This window comes from Corvus cornix, chromosome 6 (genome assembly GCF_000738735.6).
Source record: "Corvus cornix cornix isolate S_Up_H32 chromosome 6, ASM73873v5, whole genome shotgun sequence".
NCBI lineage: Eukaryota > Metazoa > Chordata > Aves > Passeriformes > Corvidae > Corvus > Corvus cornix.
Window position 1 is genome coordinate 20,307,971 of NC_046336.1, and position 23,677 is coordinate 20,331,647.

A 23,677-nucleotide genomic window follows, 5' to 3' on the forward strand; every position below is an offset into this window, starting at 1 on the left:
GAACAAGGTTATGGCTAAGGATGTCTGTTGCTTGATTTTTAGTGAATTTAAAAGGCTGGATTAAAACCCTTGTCTTTTATCCTTTCACTTTCAGTTGAACAAGGATTTGACATTTTCTCTTGCAGTAAGTAATTTCAAAGGTCTCTATTTCAAGTGATTTTAGCACAGGAAGTATTGGACTAACAGCTCTAAATATAAAAGAGGCAACAGAGAGCATGTAACAGAGCAGAGTTGTAGAGCAGCCTTTCATTCACCTAACCATGGTCCAACTGGTGGTTATAAATGTGGACTTGATATAAAAGCTGACTGCAACTTCGCCAACATGTTTCTCTGCAGACTATAATAGTAGTCTCTCAAAAGCTGTACCTGTCTGATTTGCAGGTGCGCTGAGCTAACAAACCCAGGCGTGAGAGCAATGAGAAGGCACCAAGATTTAAAACACTAGAAATGGAAGGTCCACCTGCTGCCAACTGCCCTTTGAATCGGCTAAGTGTTATTGCATAGAGGGTTGTTCTAGATCCAGTCTAGATGTGGAAGCTTGTGAATGCAGCTATACACAGCTTTTAAAGAGTTAACAGTATGTATAGGAGTATAACTGCTAGGTACATGACATTCTTGAAATTGGTCTGTGACCAAGTCACCTGGATGCAAATACTAAATACATAATTTCAGCCTGTTATTCTCTACATAATACCTGCAGCATCAGGAGTTGGAGTGATCACCTCTATGTAGTGACCCTGAGCAGCAAGAACAACCAGAGCAACTGCAGAGTTAACCATAAAGAACCCATTTCCAGTGCTCATGGGAGTTAGGAGGCCAAAAAAAGAAATCATGCACATAACTATTGTTACAGCTGATATTATATATAAAGGCTTAGAGGTACCAAAATATCATGAGCTGCGTTCTTCAGCAAGTTTCAGTTCCAGTTTCAGAAGTTTCTATGGCAACTGAATTGTTAATCCACAGGGTTTTTATTCCAATTCATGCTACAGATCACATTTGGCAAATGCCATAAGCTTTCAATTTATGGCTAATTGATTCCGCGTTTGGGGATATAAAGTCCCATTTGCTGGATTGCAGTGAGTACTTTGGTTTTGTATTCTTATACACTGCTTCTTTTAATCACAAATATGAAAACCCAAATATTTTAAACAGAACTTTAGTAATGCATTGAAGTACAATTTAAAAGATGCAGACAGGCTCAATGTTTGTGATACTGAGTGCCTAGAATGTCCCTTGTGTTACTTTCCCCGCACATTTTTTCTTGTGTAGGCATTAGTGGGCAGGACTTGCCTGCACCTCACAACAACCTGCTGAGGCTCCAGCTCCCAGCTAGGGACGCCATGGGTTATAGAAGCTTGGGACAGAAAACAGAACAGCAAAGGATGCGCAGAGCTCACCAAGGCCTGGCTCCATACCAAGGTCAGTTGCTAGAAGTTGTTCTAGTACTAGAATGTTCCTTTAAAAATAAAAGGTGCTACATGTCTCTTAAGGGATATTTTATGGCAAGTGTACTCCCTTTAAGGAATGTGGTTATTCTCCCCATTCAAATGTCTTTATCTGCTTCCAACTACAAATTATTTTGAACTATTAAAACTTATCAGTTTTAATGTTCAAAAATATTATAATCAATTCCATAACACTGCTTAAATTAAAAGAAGTTAAATTGAGGCTCAGACGTGAAAAAAACAATATTTAACAGCTCTGAATATTTAGCAGTCTTAAAATTAGAACTCGTTCCATTTTTCCAGTAATTAGTATTTGTACCACAATTATAGTTTGTCTATAATTTCAGTAATCCTTAAGAGTTTAGCTGCAAATAGAGAGTCCTTATTCCATGTACAAGAATTTTTCCAATCAGCGGCAAACATTGAAAATCTCTTCAGACACAGTGTTTAAGAGATCCCCATGGATGTGGGGGAGAAGAGGGGATGAAGATAACACACGTATATCATTACCAAAAAAATTCAAAGTCTGCAAAACAAAGTCTAATTTGACATCACAGGCTAGTGCCTTCAGAAAGGCCCCAACATTCAGAAAGTATTTAGGCTATTAGTATTTGGTACTTACATCATTCTGAAACTTACACAAGTCCTGTCTCTGTGAGTGTTCTCAGCTCAATTTTGGAGGAAGCCATTTCATTTTTCAGTTTTACCACTTAACTCTGAACCTTTTCCTCAGGCTACTTATTATCAGCATCACACCAACAAGTTCCCCAGAGGTAAAGTTTTCCTCTGGGATAGCCTCTGGATCCAGCCAAGGATCTCCACAAGACTTCTACTTAGAAACTCTGGCCCAGTCATATGAGTTACTGCAAAACTCTGCCTCCAACAAGCTCTGTTATCCTGAACGTACTATCAGCTGAAAGATTAAAGACATATCCGTGCCTACATGCTGTTTACAATCTCGGCAAAGAGCCTTTTTAGAAGTTTGTACACAGTATGTAATTTTTTTTGTCTGGGTCACAAGTACAAGACATGATACTGCCCTGGCCTGTAATTTCAATGGAAAAGTCTCAATTATATCCATGATTTATTACCCAAACACAATTTCTACTATTTTAGGTGTAATCTTTAGACAATATAAGAGGAATACTTGAACCTACCACAATTCTTCTAAGATCGAACATAAGCCTTTTCAGGTGGAAATCCACACCAAGAAGAGAGTGTATTCAATAATTGCATTTCTTAGCTTGCAGAGTGTAAGCTACTGAACATCTAAATAATTAACGTAGCACATGAATAAGAAATATCCCTTAAAATACAGGGCTTTTCTTGCAGGCAAGCTAAAAACTATAGGGACCCATTGTGAAGTCTGTTCAAAACAGTAGCTTGGTTTCTGGGACAGCTGCATTTTCATGGAATAGAAGCTGCATTAACAAATCCAAGGTTCAGTACTTCTGTTCCATCCTAGTCTTCCATAGCTCTTTTAGTTCAAAGCCTCTCCAATTTCAACTACAATTTCTTTCCAAAAGCAACATCTCTGTGCTCATATTTTTCCATGCAATATCAGTCCTTTAAATACTAAAACCTAAGTCACACTGCAGAAATGGGAAAAATGTTCTGAAGAACCAGAGAGGAAAAAAAAGGAAAAAGATTCCACAGATAGCTTTACAACAGAGCTATAGAATTTGCAAATCAATTTTGTTGTGCCAGCCACTAATCTGTGCTTTTGTATTGTGATATTATTCAACAGTTGCCAGCAGACACAACAAGACAATGCTTTAGCACCTGATCAACTGCATTAGAAAAATAATGGCATTTATAATTTAAAATGGACAGTAAATTACTAAGTCTTGGTATAATTTTGGATGTTTCACAGCAAATATTTTCAGTTGATATTCCCCCTCCTTTCCCCTTCAATTTTCTTCTCGACATACAATCACCCATTGAAGACAAGCATTTGATCATTGAATGAAAAAGAAAACTGGTAATTTAGTACTCTGTAGACTCATAAATCTGTGAAAAATACTTGAGGCCCTAGTAACAGTAAAAATCACAAAATAGAAGGTCTTCTCTGTTATAGGGCAACCAGGCAACTTTGTGCTCACCAGCAGTTGAAATATATGCTGCATGACAAGTTTGGAAGCATCATTTATTTCTGGGAATTGGAAATTTTAAATACCAGTAACTAAATGTAGTAAGTGTTCTCGATATTCCCAGATACTTTCCCTTTTCTAAAAAGGGAAAGGTGGAAGATTAAAAAAAATCCACAAGTAGTATGACTTTTTAAGAAATAACTCAATTTCTAAAAGAATTCAACAGACTTCTGGGAAGTGTTAAATAGAAAAAACCCAAACTTGTAGGACCCTGGTAGCTCGTAAGTAGAATCATCACTCAACCAGAGTTTCCTTAAATTGTAGTACCTGAATGTCACATTATGTGCAATCAATCCTATGCAAGGTGTAACATAAACCCCCCCAAACTACAAAGAATACAGCATTCTTCCAAATTTTAGACTATGCTAAGCAAGCATAGATATCTGTAAGGCAACACCATTCAGCATTCAGTGCCTACTAGCCTCTATTTCTACGTTTCTTTCTCATTCCTTTCCCCTGCTGTCTTGGGATAAGGTCAATGAGGGAAACTATAAAGGTAAAAGAAATTAAAAGAAAAAGCAAGAACAAAATACCACTTAAGTTACTTCAGCAGTACATCTTGGCAGTTCAGGATCTTTCTTAAGATCATGCCTTTATCAACTACCCCAGATAACCACCTTCCTCACACTGGACCTGCAGAAGAACAGTGCAGATATGTACTGATGCCAGATGGTTTCCAGCTCCTTTTGGGCAGCACATGCAGGTCACTGAAACTGTCTTCTAAAAAGACCTTAGAAAAATCTGGTGAACACTTAGTGAATGTGCTACTCTGGGTTTGCTGTGATGCTTCCTGAAGTCTTCTGTAAAAGTCTTTCTTCATTTCCATAAAGACAGCTCCATGCAACAACACACACACTACTTCCTCCAAAAAAAGTTCAGCTCATACTGAGCTGGTAACTGGGGTCTCTAATTCTCTGCATTGACACTACCTTATAAATGCATGGAGGGGAAGCACTTCCAGATCTCTAGCTACTGTCCTTCGACTTCACTTATAACAACTGCTCTGCAGTCCCAGGAATGCCCATCTGAGCAGCCTGGCCTGAGCCAGCATTCCTGGTACACTAGCCAAAACCACAATACTTACAGATTATTCTCTTAACTGCCTGGAGAAACATATCATCTTCTGGCAGAATGCAAAGGAATTAACAGTTTAAAAAACTCAACATAGTAAAGAAGGAATCAAGCACGAGAAAGTTAACAATATAGGCTATCAGGTTTCCAGGAAGCAGCAGAGAAGATTCTGGTCTCGTGCCCTGTAACTCACTACGCTACCAAACAAACCACTTAGTGACATAAAGCAGCAAATAAACACTGAAAACCATCTTCTTTCTGCTTCTATGTTATCTCATGAAAGGAGGCTGTACACAGGTCTTCCACGTCTTAGGAAGCATGAAACTATTGCCTCTCTGGGAACACTGTTACCTTTTCTGCAAATGCAGCATGCAAAAACTTACAGGATCATAGGTTCAAAGGTTGGAAAACACTTTTAAGATGATGTAGTCCAACCATTAACCCAGCAGCAATGTGTTCAACACTAAACCATATCCCCAAGTGCCACAAGCCTTTTGAACACTTCTGGCTGATTTCCAAGGGCAGCATGTTCCAACGCTTGACCACCTTTTAAGTGAAGAAATTTTTCCTAATATCCAATCTAAACCTTCCCTGGTGCAACTTGAGGCCATTTTCTCTTGCCCTGTCGCTTGCTACCTGGGAGAAGAGACTGACTCCCACCTCACTACAGCTTCCTTTCAGGCAGTTGTAGAGAGCAATGTCTCCTCTGAGCATCCTTTTTTCCAGGTTAAACAACCCCAGCTCCTTCATCTGCTCCTCGTAAGACTTGTGCTCCAGACCTTTCACCAGTTCAGTATAACCTTCTTCAGAAACAGAAAGACTACTACCATGTGGATCTCCAGTCCCACTGGTTGTCAATTATTCCAACAAAGTTAACTTCTGGTCCTACTGTAAGCCAGGGTACCGAAATGCCATTCTGTAGTTCTCAAACACGCGAGATGCTTGCTATGGCCACTGCATTGCATGTTTTAGACCTAACTGGAATGGGAAAAGTTTTGTTACAGAGTTTAGTAGTGTAATCTGTTATATTTAGTGTTTCCAGAATCATACCTAGAGATTGAGGCAAATAATGATCAAAATAAAATGTGAATGTTGGGGGGGAGGGGGGTGGGGAAATGTGAGGCGGGGAAATGTGGTGGTAATTGGGGAGGAAAGAAAAAGACAATTTATTAAGTTAGCAATAAACTTCAGAACTCAAAAAATTTAAATAAGTAAAATAGCATTCTGTCCAGATAATTTTAATTCACTACAAGAGTATAACACCACTTTGTGTGGGAAGAATAAGGCGCTGCATCTCAAGAAAATTTAAGGATTCATGCTTTAAATCCTAACCCTTGCTAGGAATGAATTCACAGCTCAGAGAGCTCTCAAGTCAGAACTTACTGGTTTATGCCTGTTTTGGAAAATATTCTGCACTGCCAAAAGAGAAAGGTCAACAACCTCAAATACCATGAACTGTGTGACAGTATTACACAGTATGATCTCTCACTTGCCCATCACAAACCATCTTCTCTGTCTTCCAGGTGACCTCTATTTACTGAACAAATATTCAAGTACTTTTGACAAATTTAGGACTCATGACTTAAACTGATCTTTACTGATACTCACCCTAAGCGAAGATTAAATGAGGAATGAAGGGAAGGGCTAGATTCAAAGTTGTACCCTTGTGTGTTCTGCAGTGCACTTATTTAGTAGTTTTCCATTATGTGGCTGTTGCTTTGATTTTCTGAAGAATTTTGTGCTCAGCAGTACACACCTAACTGTGCAGTTCTTGGCAGTGGGCCCCACCAGCTTTGCAGTGTCTACTGGTATTTATACTGGAGGCATTCCACATCTCACCACAACTCTCTAGGACCTTCTTCAGACAGGTGTCATGACAGAGAATACTTACCCAATTCCCTCTCCAGGCAGTTGCTTTAGCACACAGACAATTGCACGGAAACTCATTTCTGGGGACACAGAGGAGTCTACTGCAGAATCACTCATTGCATAACATTCTATTAATATATATTGTTATTTTCCAAAAATTATACTGAATTGATTCTTAGAAGAACTCCTACAAATATTTTCTGAATCAACAGACACAGGGAACCTAGGTGCCAAATTTGCCCTTTTGATCATATGTTCAACTCATGAAAGAGGATCCAAAATTCAAAAGTCATCTCCAACTTTGAAAAGCAATTTGATCCAAAAGACACATATCAAAGCTTCCCGAGGGTTATACTGTATAAACGCTGTGTTTTTTCAGCTGGAGGTGGTTTTGAGCTACTTTAATTTCATCAATTATCTTTCAGATAAATATATAATGCTAGACATATACAATGTCAAAACAAAACTGTATATGCCATGTAATAGTTATCTTTTGGAAGGCTGTTAATTCTGCCAGTGAAAATTTTATTTCCAGAATATTACATTTGAGCTAGGCCAGATAGGCTCTTCATTTTTCCTATTTTTCTTTTTTTAACTTGTTAATGCAACAGAATACTCCATGAAGAAGCACACAATAAAGAGAACATCCTTCTTCCCACCCTTCAAAATAGATTGGCTGCAAAAAAGAAAAACAACCCAAAAACCACCTGAAACATCATGATGTCAAGATGAACAGGTGATGTCAAGAATACCATGAAATAACTGGTTTACACCAAGACTTCATTTAGTATATGGTCCCTGTGAGTGCAGACTTCGACCATTCTGCTTGGCTTGGATAATAAGCCAGTGGCCAAAGGCTTCGTAACATTTTCTTGGTAACAGCATTGGTGTGTTTAAGGGACACAAGGGGTCATCTGAATGTTATGAATGGAAAAGTCGCCATCCTAAAGAGCATATAATTTTATATATGATGGGAAGAAGAAAGCATTTGTCACATTTTATAGGCAGAAAAGGAAAACATACAGTTACAATACTATCACAAGAAATTGGTGGTTGGACCTACATATTTACACCAACATAATTGTTATTATTTTGCTGGACTTTTCCTTTATCCACTCTAACAGTACCCAGTAACAGAACAAATTGCAGACAAATTCAGCAGTTTAGATATCATGGTTAACTAGTAATGAGCATCAGAACCAGCTTCTGTGACCACAATTTGAAGGAATGGAAAGATGATTCAGCCTAAGTTCAAGCTTCCAAACACTTTTTCTTGCAAACGTAAGATTAGGACTGAAGGAAATAAACAGATGGTTTACAAGTCTGCAGAATTTTCTGAGGAGCAGCAAGAACTGTAACAGAGGATTTACCAAATAGATACACTAAGACCAACTTCGTGTTTCTAAGTTATGTCAAGGATTCTCATATACCTCCATCTTGTAGATTTGTATATTTCCTTCTTCACAGATTTATCTTCTTGCTGTTTAAAAAGTCCCAACAGCAGTGGAAACTGGATTTTGCTGTTCATCCAGAATCCAACACAAGCAATCTTGCTTACAAGTTCTTCCATCTCTTTTCTTAGTCTCTTCCTTTTTCCTCAGCACCTGAGTCTCCACTGAAACCAAGAAGAAAGCTTTCTCAAGAGATATATTCAGATACTTCACAGCCAAATCCCCAGAATTTTGATGTCTTTACACTAGTACCACCACAGCTACCTCTATTAGCCATTATACTGGACACACTCCAATTCCCAGCTTGCTGCAAGCCCCTAGCTCTCCAGGAAACCATTTTGTCCCTTCTCCATACTAAGAAGAGAAATGGCCTTCTAGGAATCAAAATTACAATATACCTCTTCAAATCAATGGCGTTGTATATATGAAGTCAACAGACTCCAACATCCTACTTTTCTATTGTACAGCTGTGTCCTCTGCTGTAAAAGCCCTCATGTATTGATTTTTCTTAGTATAAATTACCGTCTCAACAAAACTGAGGCTGACTGTTGGTCTCAAACATCTGATGATGCTTTGAAGATCTGTCTAAATATTGCTAACAGTGCTTTCTATAGGTAAAAACAAGCCCTATAAAACGTGGATAAATAGCATAGCCTCACACACATAAAACACAACTTAAAAGGTTCTTCCTAAGCTGTGCATTGAACCTTGCAGTGCCTCTGGCTCATCATTACATCTGTCAGCTCTGCCCTGCCACTGTCTGCTGCAAGAAGTCCCTTCTTGTGGGGCCTCAACAATGCCACACACTAGGGTGTTCCACATTGCTTTACAGAGAGATTAGAAGCCACTCCCATTGCCCTCCCTGACACACAGAGAAGGCAAGCAGAGTTTCTGAAAGTGGAGGCAAAAAGGTCAGTCTCTTTAGGGAGCTGAAAACATCAAGATCACCTATTTGAGTGCCTGCATGCTTGAGTTGTGTAACAGGCTAGGGAGTGTGCTCCTAGAATTGGTTCCCCTCCTCTGAGGACAGGAGAACCACCCAGACATGTTTGGATTGAGGGTGGATCTATCAATTCTTCAGACGTTCATGGAGCCAATCCTCAAGCTGCCTTGCTCGGTTTGAACAGGTCACAGACAACATACAGGGGAATGTGTTATTTACTATTAGTTTTGGTACATTTAGGTAATGGAGTTGTTTTATTTCTTTGGGAAGACACTCTTATGGTGCAGAGTTATCTTGCCATCCCTTGCAGTAGTTGAGAAGGAATTGTAAGTATGAATTACTGGCTGGCCTGTAAACCAAAACCAACCAAATGTGGCAGTTCATATTCACTTGCTTGCTTTGTATATAGTTTCCAGATGTCAGGAACCCCAAGAAAGAAAGTCACTTGCCCAAATAAAGTTCTCAAAATTACTACAATGCAAAGTCATCAACTTTCAACTCATTCAGTCATACGGACAGGCAACTAGAGAGCTGATATAAAACCCTCGTTATTTTCCTGCTACAAATAACAGGCACTTAAAAGTCCCACCACATGAGACCATTTACTTACAACATAAAGGAAGATGAACTCCTTTCTGTCCTCCCTGTGGGACAGAAATGACACTGTAGCTCATCATCAAAACTGAAAACAGGAAATGTCAGTAAAACACAACAATCTCTTAAAATGCAACATAAACAATGCCATCCAAAAAAAAAGTGCAAAAAATTTCAAGACAAGTTCCTCCTAAGTAAAAACCAGCTTTTTAATTCCATGTAATGCCACCAGCTGACTAATCCTGCTGATTCACATAGGCAGGTGGAGTTACAATAGCTTTTAATGGAAACACTCCTGCAATTTTGCATAAAGAACTCTTCTACACTTTTGACTACATTTGTGCTCAAGGAACATGTTGAACAGCTTGACACCAATGCTTTAGAAGATGCTGATGAATGAACCCAGACCTTCAAAAATCCTTATACTGGAGCACAATACTTCAGAAGTAAGGTTTAGGAAATCAAATCACAACCAGTTTTCATACAATAGGCGTGTCTTAGATGAACCAAAAGCAGCTGAAACTTGACTGACCAAGAACACCTGGCAGTGCACTAAGTATTTCACTACCCTAAAACACATTGTTCTAGTCACAATACAATATCTAACCTTATGCAGGTATCTCCCACTCTACAGACATAAACTGCGTGGAGATAGTCAGAAAAAATGCTTATAAGCGCATTATTAGCTTCTCTTTAATGGAAAAACAAATTGGTTTAATCTGTGTCATATTAGACATTTTAAGCAGACCCTGCCTTGCTATGAGCTGCAACCCTTATATTTGCTTATTCATCAGTGTTCTCACCCTCCTCACTCCTGACCCACACACCAAAAACTGAGAGTAGAACAGGATCACATATTCCCAGTGCAAGTGTGCATCCCAAGTAAGGTGCATTGCTGTATTTAATTGTTCTCTAGTTGCCAGTGCACTTCTCTGTGCTAAATTTCAACCCAGTCTCAGGACTGAGAAACCCAAGTACCTCTTCAGGTAAAAACACATCCTGTTACAGTTCTATATACACACAGTTCTTTGTTTTGCCAGTTGCTAGAAGACTACAAGCAGGTAGGACCTCACTGGTAGACCTGGTCAAAAAATTAAAAAGAAATCAAGTTAGCTCAAGCCCTATCTACTCTAATTTCTAGTCTAGTCTGATTAATCCAGTAATTTAGTGCACTAACCAGGAGTACAGGCAGTAAAGGCCCTTACTCTTATTGTCCAAGGTAACCTAGAACCTAGAGAACTCAAGGCAAAGCACAGACCTTCTGGGCTTCCAGTAGTCCTCCTCACAAAGCAGAAGCTCTGGGCTGGGAATCTCAAAGCTTCCCAGTTCTAATCAGTTGTTCTGGCTTGCTCAACCCTTCATTGTGTAATAAGGAAACAAATTATTTCATGTAGCAATTGCCATTTCCAAGGGGTTACATAAAAATTTCTGATTTGCAGATAACTGCAAACACTGGTTTTATTCTGAATTGGGATAGACTTGAGCTAAGATTTCCTATGAGCCAGAAATACTTGAAGTTAATAATGCTCAGGAATAAACACTGCTTGTAATTTGGTTTTGTAGAGCATCAGTAAGTGTTTGGGGCATTGCAAATGGCTTCTTAAGGGTGGCACTTAAATACCCTACAAGTACACCAAAGAGGTTCACCTCAGTAATTCAAGTTCTGTTGAATTGAAGGGTTTCACAATGCCAGAGATGGAGAGAAAAACTGTGATAAATGATACAGGCATTATTTAAAAGATGGTGTCCTAGGTTTATAGATCACCAATTCTGATAAGGAAATGAACAATACAATCTGAGGTCAAACCAGACTGGAAAATAAATTCCCTCATTACAGAGAATAACATGCCTGCTGCTCCTTGAGCCACCTAACTTTCCCTGGTGTTTTCTAGCCAATAATCAGCATGTCTTGCTTGTTGTGATTTTGTGTATGCTTATAGACAGACAACTGGTTTCAGACTATGCTTAGTTCCTCTGTGAAGACAGAGTTCCTCACAGTTATATTAAAGCAAGTAGATCTAGCTTCAGGTAGATGAAACGGTTTATTTATGTCCTAGACCACTCACTGTTAAATGCAGAGAGCAAACCAAACTTGTAGGAATTCTTTAAAATCATGTATTGGAGGCTTACTCTCACTTTCACGGAGACTGAACCACCCTTGATATATAGCCCGTCAGCTCCTGCATCCCACAGCATGTTGCTATGGTTTCATTAACTTGAAGCTGAAGCCAATACCCCAGTTCTTTAGAGCAACCCACTGAGGCTTCTTTAAATACAGGATGAAGAAAGCCTCTTCTTCTACCAGACTTCACAAGGTCTGGAGCAGTGAGCAAATTAAAGCTCAGATATCTCCCAAAGCCAGCTCTACCCAAGCCATACAAACCAAGCAGTTGCCATTGCAGTGATCTTGTTCAAGATGCAGCCAAACTGAATCCTAGGAAATACTGGGAAAGAGATTTTTGTGGCAGTGCTCTTCCCCAGGATGCATTCTTGGTAACACAGTGCTGATGCATATTTAGTACAATGTCAGACTTCTAGGGACAATCAGATGCTCTTAACCAAGTTGAGATTTTCAATGGCTTCCCCTGGATCCTATCTTCCCAAGAGCTTTGTCTGCTATCACCATGCTCATACCACCTCTTTAGAATAATATCAGGATAATAATTTACCAAGATTGTGACAAGCCCAAGTCAGTGCTTGTGGAACCCCCAAGAGAAGATACTGAAAAAATGGTGAACAAACACCTTTCAAAGGATATCTCCTGTTCATTAGGAGTGCTCTGTGGCCACTAATGTTAACTTAGTTTAATATATATCACATCACAGCATGCTTCTGAGAAGGCATATGCTGGGTATTTTTAAGTGCAAATTACTCTTCTTTTTCAGTGATCTTTCTCCACCACTATTCTCCACTGGAATCTTGGATTTCAGAGACAACAGTTACGAAATGAGATTACCTGTTCCTTTGATTCAGCCATGCTGGAGTTTATGCAAAGTAAATCAACCATATTGTGTTATTTCCATGGGCACAGGCTTCACGGGAGCAGTAAAAGCAGAGCTCCTTCTGAACTTTGCTGAGGGAAGAAACCCAGTGTCAAAGCCAGTCCAAGTAAATAAAGTCACATACACAAACACCTGCTTCTTTAGAAATCTAGAGATGTATAAACAGGGTTGATACCCTTGCCACTTGCTCTTCTCTCCGCCTCAAGCTCTAGAAAATCTTAATTTCACAAGACACCCTGGTATCAATTACACTGGGTAGAAGGACTACCCAGGCATGCATCACAGTCAATGAGGTAAGAATCTGTCCCAACCTCTACTGCAGCATGACCAGCATTTATTTACCTTTTTTCTTGATCAGACACTTGGTATTTCTTGAACAAAGCTATCCAGATTGATTGACTGTCTCCAGAAGAGCAGCAAATAGCTGCTTATATCCTGGTGACACCTGTGATTACAGTCTGACTTAAAAAATCATCATCTCAGTTCTAGTTATGGATCAGACATCTCTGTGCCCCGGGACAGCTGTTTGGTTTCTTTGTCCTCACCTCCTCTCACTGTCGGGATCTGGAGAATGATCATGTGTTTAAGCTGCACAGAAACTGTCATAGAACAGCATCATCAGGCTGTACTTTTAACACAGCCTGAACCAATCCAAACTGCTGGCGTGCTCTGTCCTTGCCTCAGAGTCCCACATCCCTTCTTGGCACTAACAGAACTGACACCAAGAAAGTTATTAACTTTCTCACCAGATCTCAGAGCAAAGATGGTGCTATATGAGGACAGATAAAGGCCAGAACCAGCAAATTGAAAGGCAAGGAGAAATATGTGGCCAGTTAGATCAACTTCTGTCATCACAGGAGCATAGATTTTGTAATTCTTGAATGTTATGTGCAAGTATTTTTAAGTGCAAGTATTGGATGCAGTATGGAAAGTGTGAATGGAAGGCCAGAGCAAAGCCTCTGAAAGAGTTTTCACTATTCAAGCTAAACAGAGTCTATTGGGAAAGGACAAAATTAGACTCCTCAGCGATTATGAACAGAAGCTCTGTTGTTGACTACAGCAGCCTTCACAGCCAGAAATGGATTAAGGCCCAGAAGCTGAAGTGAGGTGGCAGACAGATGAGATGGGTCCTCTAGTTGGCAGAGCGCTAGAACAGAAGGGGTGCAGCTTGCCCACACAGCAAGTCAGAAGCAGAACTAGGTAGCTGCCCTTCCCTTTTCCTATATACTCTTAACAATTTTAGCCATTCAGTCTAGTGTTTTCTAGGCTAAGCATCTGTTAGAGCTTATTTTGGCTCTGCTTCAGGTCACAGTCTTGTTCTCAGGACGGTATTTTGCCAAATGAAATAGAAACCTTTTGGCTCTGTTGCTTGTGAGCAGATATTTAAAATATTGTTTTTGTCAAGGACAACTTCTTTTGATGGGCTGCAAAAGAGCCAAATTCAACTTGATACAGTATTACAATCCCTGGAAGCTCTGGTGCGTATTTGATTAAAGGGCAATGGAAATCAAAGATTTCATTTTAATGGAGCAGTCTTTGAGCCTTTGCAAAAGTTCTACCCCAAAACCCAGAACTTGTGGCGACACAAACTGGACATACCACTTATAACAATTAAGCACCATGTTCTCTTTGCATAGCATATGTCCTGTAATTTGACTTCAGCTGAAAAAACAAATGTGTTTAGCAACAACTAAGATACATTAAAATCTGACTGTGAACCCACAGTCAGAATTATGTCTTAGGAAAGGCTTGCTATTACACAGGAAATAAATTCTGGTTTCCATGCTGAACAAAGATGATAAAGACTGAACACTACCTAATGCAAGCCATGTTAAATACCAGACTGTGCTCCAAGTCACTATCCAGACATTTGTATCTGCTTGAGCACCTCAGTTGCAACAGAATATTGAAATACTCTTCCCATGATATTGACATGCAACACAACAGCATAGAGAGCTGCCATGAGAAAGCAGACTGAAAAAAAGCATATAAAAGTTTTCAAGGAAAATGAATAAAAGGAGAACGAAGAAGTTTCCAGCCTAAAAAAGGTTTCTGCAAAATTTTGGCTAGCATGCAGCCTCATCACCTTTGGAAAGTTCTGTTACAGGATTTACAGTCACGCAAGGGTAACAAGCACATCATGGTGAAGTTTTGCTAACTTGTTGTAGCCAAACATCAGCAGCTCTACAGTTCTTAACCAACAAGTCTTACATTTCTGTGAGCTTTTATATACCCATAAAAAAGTAACAAGGCTCCCACAGAAATGAGAAGTATGTTCCACACATTACCTTTTTCCCCACAGCCCTCAGATTTACTGTAGATGGTGGCATGACTGATCATCTGACTACCATCTGTCCAACATCTGCTTTTTAGGAAAACCACCCTGCAAATATAATTAGCTGGCTCTAGGCTACCATTATTCATAATGAGTAGCCTGTTGTATATTGAAGCTATCACTAATGCTATTCCCTTAAAAAGATTCAGCATACTGACTCAGAGCCTGAGATCTCTGATTGGGGTGTGTGACAGTGATGCTATATTGCCATCAGCTTTTAACACTCAAATATCCTAGCAATCCTCTAAACTGTGAAAGCAGGCCACAGTAGCTTGTCTTAAAAGCCAAAAAAAAAGCCAAAACAAAAGAAACAAAACCTAAAGCCAAACCCAGCAATTATTGCAAGATTTGCAACAAAATGATGTGCTTGGAATCATCCTTCTGATGGCAATTCAGTAGCATGGCACCTTACACAAAAGAGAGAGGCACCTTACACACAGGAGAGCCATGAACAGAACTGCAGGTGCCTCAGTCATTTTAATGCCCAGAGCTCGCTACAAACTGTTTAGGATTCCCCTTCTATCCCCTAAAGGCATAGGTAAGCTGAGCCAAACCACTGACTATTCCTGATTCCTATCTGAACTGTAAACCATTTGGAGCTATATATCCTTTTGTGTCTGTATAGCTCTATCTAAACAGAAATAATATTTCAGTCTGCCAGAAATCCAGATCCCAGACTCAAGAAAGCTACAGAAGCTTTAAGGTGCCATGACCCAAATTCTGCTTGCAAAGTGAGCTTCTTGCAAACTCCCTCTAGACTCATAAATACAGTTCTGTTTCCAATAACATGATTCTATTTAATGCCTTCTGCATTTAAACTCATAATCCTTTAATAACTTCGGGAATATTTGAAGATATTAAAAAAAACACAACTCAACCAGAAAGCAGTTGGGCATCCCTGAAGTTGATTGTTTATTTGAAAAAGACATAGGACAATAAAAGGCCAGACTGACCACAGTAATAACTCCCAATGCTGATTTGAAAAAATTAAAAGCAGGCCAGGAAGCTTAATTCTAAATGTGTTTTCAATTGATCTTTGTTCCTGACTGTGTTTAATGGTTAGCCGTTTGAGAAACCCTCTGGGGTTCTGCTAGTTGATTTCAAACTGGGAAACAGCAAGCAGTACCACAGAGAGAGAGAGATGCTTTTCTTTTCAAGAGAGTGAATTAAAACACTGCTGAAGGTTGCATACTACCAGTCTCAGAAATGTATTACAGAAGAAACATGGAGGAACATTTTTCACTCCCTCTATTTATCAACTGTGCTCATACATCTCCCAGGACAGCATATCCAAACTTCTAACAAACTAAAATAATTGGCCCCATAATTGTCTTGCAAAGCATGGTAGCATTATTATCCCTGTCTTACTCTGATGGAGAAAGACTCTAGGCTATATTCACATGACCAGTATTTTAACTGTGCCCCTGGGTTTAGTGTTTTCATAGACCAGGTGTCTTTAAAAGCCACATCAGCCAATACAGGAGTCAGTGCAGGAACTGAGGTAAAATTTGACTTGGTTCCACAGGACACAATGTACATCTGACCTCTACGACTCTGAGAGCATCCATTAGACATTCGTTTTGCAGGAGTGATGCTGTGCTGCTCCCATAAAGTCTTCTTCCCAAGAAGACTTTAGCTTCTGTTCTTCTGCTTCTAATCACTTACTCAATTCTTAAAACTAAAAATATTTTTCAAAAAGCAAAGGGGAAAAAAAAAAAAAAAAGGCAGGAACAAACAAACAAAGCCATTCCCCAAGAATCAGATCCTTGAGAGAGATGAAACTTTATTTTAGCTATAAAGACAAGATATTTGAAGCCATGGGGGCAGGTATACTCAGAATAAGATAAAATGCATTAATGAACTAGAATACAGTGATTAGAGTGTAGAAGCAAGAACAGAAAAGCAAGCTGCTATCCCAGAATCCCTTTCATTCCCAAATACTGAGAGTACAGCTACCCCACTGCTGGCCAGCACTATTACAAGCTGATGGCATCTTGTTTCCACAGGTCAGGGCTGCCTTCAGATGGCTTGCATTAAGCAGGTAAATTAGATGCCTATGTTAGACATCGAGGCTCTGTAGGCTCTCTGTACAAACAATACAAAGTGGCTTAGGAGGGCAACTACTACAGAGCACCTGTATCAGACTTCAGCAAGGTGACTGAATCGCCTTCAGGGGGTACCTCTCTTGTCAATCACCGCAGAGAGAACACACAGACTCCAGGCTCCAAACATGGGTAGTCACCCAAGAGAAAGGATAGACTACAGAAGTACTATCCATGATTCGTTCCCTTGGCCAGAACTTACTGGAGAAGTATCATTTTTCTGTCTACTTAATTTTTACAACAACAAATGAGGTAAAAAAAATTGAATAGGAAGGCTGCAAAATCTTATATATTAAATCCATTGGGAGACTTCTAACTAGGAAGTCAAAGCAATTTCTTTTTCTGGGTAGGCTTCTCTACCATTCAAGAATCTTTTCTTTCAGAAATGAGTAAGGGATTTTCTTATATTTGCCAGTCTGGGACAGGACATAAAAACGCAAAACGTTGTGACGTCCGCTGCCTTAAGATAAAATGCAATTCCTGAACCTGACCATTCTGTTAATGAACTCTGCAGAATAGTCTAAGTTTTATGCAGGCGAAGTGTAACATATTGTCACATTTAAAAACAAGGCAATGTATACATATTTGGTTAAGAAAATGCGTAACAATAAAAGAATCTCCAAGAGAAGTTTCACAGTATTTTCAGAAAAAGGCAGAATTCACTGTAAACTTCAGAGGGCAGAGAATGAAAAAGAAAGATTTCTAGGCAGAGCTAGATGAGGGAAGATGACAGGGCATGGTGAGGGATATCTCCCATAAATTTGCCGTTGGCAGAAGGCAGCCTTGCTGTTAGCAAGAAACAAATGACTGGGATGATATTTCGGTAATGGATCAGCTTGTTTTTTATTACAATGTAAAAAAAAGATATGCAAAGGGATGTCATCCAGAACAGCAAATGGCAAATCGCAAATGTTTGAGAGAATTAGAACAGAAAATCCACAGAAAATCTAAGAACAACTGTGGAAATTCTGAACTTTTCATGTCAAATTACACCATAAATGCTGTGAATTTGTAGCTGCAAATAGAAATTTGACTTTTCAAAATGGGCTGGAAATCAGACCTGAACAGTCTAATTAACTGTGTTTATATACTCCCCTCTCTGCCACAATAACTCTAGCAGTGCTGTGAAGACCTGTGATACAGCTGGAGTACTGGGCAGTTGGAATCAACTCTTTGTTTGTGCAGACCAGTCCAACCAGCCTGATGCAGTTCACTCAGCCAATGCAGTATCATGCCTTCTGATGCAGAAAGGCAAATTGGCAATCAGAATGTAGAAGGTGAATTCATATGTCAGCGCTCACGGTATTTCAAATCTAGACAGACTGGTTAGGACAGCATTTAGTAAAAAGCAACCTGTGCAAGATTTGATACAAGATGAAATCAAATTTTGCTGCTGCACCTGAGACCTCAGCAGCATGAACTCATATCAGCTGGAGATTATTTATTATTGGGAAACAGTATGGAGACAATACCGTTGTCCTTTTCCTTAGGCTAGTGGAAGATTTCCTCCCTTTCCAAAGTGCACAGTCTCTGGGTCAGGAAATGCCCTCTTCAGCTTCCTCTCAAAGCTGCTTCCTCAAAGGGTAAAGTCTTTCCTGCCTTTCCTCAGTAAACTAACTGTGCATATCCTATCCTCTACAGTAAAAAGACAAACCTATCCTCTATACAGGATAAACCTATCCTCTACAGTATAATCAGTCATATTTTGCAGAAGTGGAAAACTCAGATCTAAATGTTAAATGACTTCCCCAAAGTCAGCTTCACAGGCAGGAGGATAACACTATTCTAGTTGTTATCAAACACTTCACATTGTAAGAGCTAAAGCATTACCCAAAGCATGTCCCTGACATTTTTTCAGTTATCTGGATGCCTTGCCTTAACATCACCCAAATGCCAGTAACAGAAACACATTGGACCCTCAGGTCTCCCAGGCTCCTACACAGAAACTGTCCCCTAGATTTTATTACCACTGTTCCTTTTCAGCTCCCATTTCTATATGTAAATCATTATCTTCTTACCTTCTCCCTCATTGCCCACTTATTCATCCAACACATCATGATGCAGCTGCCTCAAACTGGAAAAAACACACGGAGCTGTGAAGGGACAGAAAACACTGTCAGATTCTGGTGATATAAAAATCATATAATTCTTGGAGTTCACAAAACAACATTTTTGCCATTCCATATCTTGGCAGGCTTCCCTCCACCATCAAATGAAATATGCATTTTTCATTCTAGTTACTTCACTTCTGCATGCATATTTTGTCTCTAGACACCAAAGCAAATGTTTGTGCTGAATGACACAGCAAACATTGCCGGTCTCAAAGGTCTTGTTCAACACTTTTGAGGACATATGCAATTTTGGTCTGGGCTGAAATGTATAGAAGACAGTGACTTTGACCCATGCCGTAATGGACACCAAGGAGAAGGACATGCTTATTGATAAGAGAAATAAAGCTGTAAAGTGATTGCATAAGAACAAGGGACTGGAAAAAGAGATTATCTTCCCAACAAATAGCACACTGACACATTAGCTATTAGAAGTGTTAGAAATTTTTAATATTTGAAATCTGCCTGCACAAGATCTTTCACACTTATCTGCTATCAGTGGCATTACACTTAATTTTATTTGGATGTCAGGTATTCAAGGACACAGCTCTTCTCTGTTACAAATGCTTTTAAGTCAAACACAGTAGCAGCAAGTTACCAGACAAAGGAACACTGTGTTTAAGGCTGCCTACCCAAGATTATTTATTCAAGTTGATTACATGGAAAGGACAGTAATGCTGCCACTCTTCTACCCCATACTCCTTGGGGAAGGAAAAAAGCCATATCTAGGTTTTCTTTAGTTCTCACTGCATGGGGTAGGCAGAAAGAATATAATACACAGACACAAGGTTTGATCTTGCAGGGTAGCGCACCTAACTGCAAGCACATTCTATCTTAGTTTTAAGTACAAAATGCCTCTCATTCAAAAGCTGACTCTGTCCATGATTTGAGTCAAAAGCAGAAAATAATCGTTATTATACATCATCAAGAAGCAGGAATGTCTTGAGAGATTGGGGAGCTCATGCTCTCATCAAAGACCCAATGCACCTTTCATTTCCATATATTTCAGTAAAATTTGGGGTTATACTATCATATTATCACATCTTAAGGTTGCACAGTCTTACCATCCATAAGTAAGTCTCTTCATGACATTCTTATGGGAAATTAAGGTAGGATTTTATTAATTATGAGGAATTAAAGTAGAACTACGGTAAAATTAACAAATTCCACCTCATGGATTCAACCTTAATGTTACTAACTTAAGAAACAAACTGCTGTGTGAAATACATGTAATAAACACCGGTGGGAAAAGCCGTGTGCACAAATTCCCACTTAGGCTGCCTACCTGAAAGGCGGCAGAGCGCAGTGACCGAGTGACCGGCGCTGCGCGGCTCCACGGCCGCGCTGTGTGTGGGAGGGCACCGGAGCCGCAGCGCCGCCAGCGGCCCCGAGCTCCGGCCCGGCCCCGCGGGGCCCGGCGGGCGGCGCGCGCCCTCTGGCGGGGAGCGCTGCGCATCCCCCGGGAGCGGCCGGCCCTGAGAGCCGGCACAGCGCCCGCTCCCGCCGGCCGAGGGACCTTTCCTCCGGCTGGCACGGCAGATCTATCGGTATCTTCACCAAAAAAATACACTGATGCGTTTATAAAGAATACCAGGACTAGCATTTTCAGTCAGGTAACCCACCCAGGAAAACAGGGTGAACACATGACAGTACGTACTAGGGGAGAGGCACGGTATGAGACAACAGAAGACACTGTTGAGAATTTCATGGAATCATTTACGTCAGAAAAGACCTCTAAGAGGATCAAGTTCAACTGTTTACCTGTCACTGCCAGGTCCACCACTAAGGCATTTCCCCAAGTACCACATCTGCACATGCTGCTTCCCTGGGCAGCCTGTTCCAATGTTTGACAAACCTTTCAGTGAGTAAATTTTTCCCAGTATCCAATCTAAGCCTTCATGGTCTGGAATACCCCTTTGGTCAGTTTGGGTGACCTGAGTGTGTCTTCTTGCAACTTTGTAGACAAAATGTACAATGGGAGACCTTTCTTATAATAAAGGAATAAAAATATCAGATTCAATCCTATGAAACTAACCAGATAAAACTACATCCTGAAATGATGAATCAAATAAGTTGTAGATATTTTATTTTACTTGTAATGCAATGTAGCAAATATCCCCTAGAGCAAGAGAATATGTTAATTCCAGGAATACAAGCAAGATAAGAAGATGGCTACTGATAAAGAAATTAAACATCATCAGTGAAAATGCAGCTGACATGACAGCAAATGCAATAATAATGACTCAGTCAAAATCAAGGACTATAAAGAGAAGTCATACAAGAGCAGAGCTTGGAGATAATTATATTCACCACCGAAATCAGATACAGGGAAACCTAGCAAGGGAAACTGTAAAATAAGACGGCCCTGAGTTATCATGCTGATCCATGTACATATGTGAATGTGTTTTCTGTGTCTCTGTAGGCAGACAGATTCTACTGTAGTGTAGTATATGAATATCTTAATCATATCAGTAGATGGATATCAAGTTTTCATCAATAGGCACCATTGATAAGTGTATATACCCTCCTCTGAAAGTAAACTGATACTTTGTGAAACAATATTAATTATAAAGGTCTTCATTTTTCAGCAGTCATTTAGCAAGGAAAAAAGAGTTTTGTAGCTTGGACACATCTGCTTCAAACACAATCACGACTGATTTTCTTATCATTAGATTTATACAGTCTTCGTATTAAGTGAGCTTTGTATGAGCCAACCACTGATCTTTGACTTTTGAGATACAGACTATCCATCTTCATTCACTACATACACTCTCTGGCACCCTGTGCAGCTACTTGACATTAACATATTAGTAGAAGTTGCCTTGAAACACAACTGCGGCTCCATATTAAGTTGCCCAATTTTTAAGGTGGAAACATTAAGTATAATGGGCTCTTATAGAGCCTTGCTTGCTCCACATGACTCTGCAGCTGACTAGGTCAAATTAAGCACCAAGCCCAGTTTGACGCAAGCAAGAATGAGATCAAACGACTGCTCTCTAACAAGAACACATCACACATTAGGGCTTCTCAATGACACATCAAAGCTCTGGGAACAGAAACCTTTTAAAGCTTTATGCAATTTGATCCAGGCACGCCTACAAGAAATGAAGGCTGCACGGAGAAAACCTAAGAATAGGAGATCTACTTTTTACAGGTACGCAGACTTGAAAATGCTTTCATGAAGAGATAAAAATCTGTTCATGCTCCCATGCATTATCTCTCCTTTGTAGCTTTGAAAGGTGTTCCCCATTTATGTAAAAGAAGCAAATTGCTTCTGCATAGGCAGAACATGTGATCCTTTATTGAGGTGCTTCTTTAATACTCAGGAGCCTTCTTCAATGACATAGTTGAAACTGCTGATTAACTGGTGACATTCAGACCTCAACTAATGAAGCAGACAAAACTCCAAAAGCCATCCGTCATGATGAAATGGTTAACAACAACAACAAAAAACTTCTAAAATAATCCAATCTTCTTATGAAGTTATTGAAAGCATACGCGTTTCATTTCACAGAATATCTCCTACTGGAAGGGACTCACAGCTCCAACTCCTGGCCCTGCACAGGACCATCCCCAAGAGTCACACCATGTGCCTGAGAGCATTGTCCAAACACTTTCTGAACTCTGTCAGGCTGGTGCTGTGACCACTCCCCTGTGGAGCCTGTTCCAGTGCCCAGCCACCCTCTGGGTGGAGAGCCTTTTGCTAATATCCGAACTAAATCTCCCCCGATACATTCCCGGGTCATTCCCTTGGCTCCTGTCCCATCAGCACAGCCATCTGTGTCTGCCCCTCTGCCTCCCCTCACGAGGAAGCTGTGGACTGTGATGAGGATTCACCACCTCAGCACTACCTGCCCCACCTGCACAGCTTCAGAGCTTGCTCGAGAGTGAACACACAGGGCACTACAAATAACAGGCAAATGTCATCCAGTAAGGTGAATTTGTTGGGTAATCACTAAACCTTGGATAGAAGTAACCGGCATTTGCTCTCTACATAATTCTTGACAACCACTTACTCTTCTATTGAGGCAATAAAGACCTGGCGAACAGGGCTAACAGCACTTGCCTGTCTCACAGGGCCAAGAGCGCTCGGGCTGTACAGCCCCGTACACAGCACTGCTGGAGCACCTTCCCCGCCGCCGCGTCCGCGCTGCTGCGTTTGCCGCTCCGCCCCCGCAGAGCGGTGCGGCAGCACCGGCCGCCTGTGCCCTCACGGGGGCGCGCCTGAGCCCCGGGACAGCGGCCCTGCCGTGCCCAGCCCGCCCGCGCGAGAGCGCTCACCCAGCCCCGCCAGGGGCGCGCGGCACCGCACAGCCCGGCGCGACCCCGCAGCCTCCGTCCGCGGTGGTGAGCGGCATCTCCGCAGCCAATAGACGGCCCGACAGGGCCGGCGGGGAGGGCGCTGCTGGCCAATAGAAGAGCGGGCAGGAGGGAGGCGGGGAATGCGAGAGCCCAATTGAGAAACTTTCCGGCCCCGCAGGGTGGGAACAAGAGTAAGATTCAGTTACAGACGGTGCGCGCTTCCTCCAATCAGAGCGTCTCCCCTCATCGCACGCTTCGGATTGGCTAACACATGGCCTTAAGCACGCCCGTCTCGCCAATAG

General features: G+C 40.7%; 1 long non-coding RNA gene across 1 annotated transcript in view; it reads right to left on the bottom strand.

Moving 5' to 3' along the window:
- LOC120410218 overlaps window positions 1–23,677 on the bottom strand; it is a 58,715-nt gene that overhangs the window by 24,536 nt on the left and 10,502 nt on the right. Inside the window, exons 2-5 of the long non-coding RNA XR_005602203.1 lie at window positions 18,984–19,058; window positions 12,483–12,599; window positions 9,543–10,607; window positions 7,969–8,153 (exon numbers count right to left, since the gene is read on the bottom strand). This is a non-coding gene — a long non-coding RNA (uncharacterized LOC120410218). The remainder of the gene's footprint in view (window positions 1–7,968; window positions 8,154–9,542; window positions 10,608–12,482; window positions 12,600–18,983; window positions 19,059–23,677) is intronic.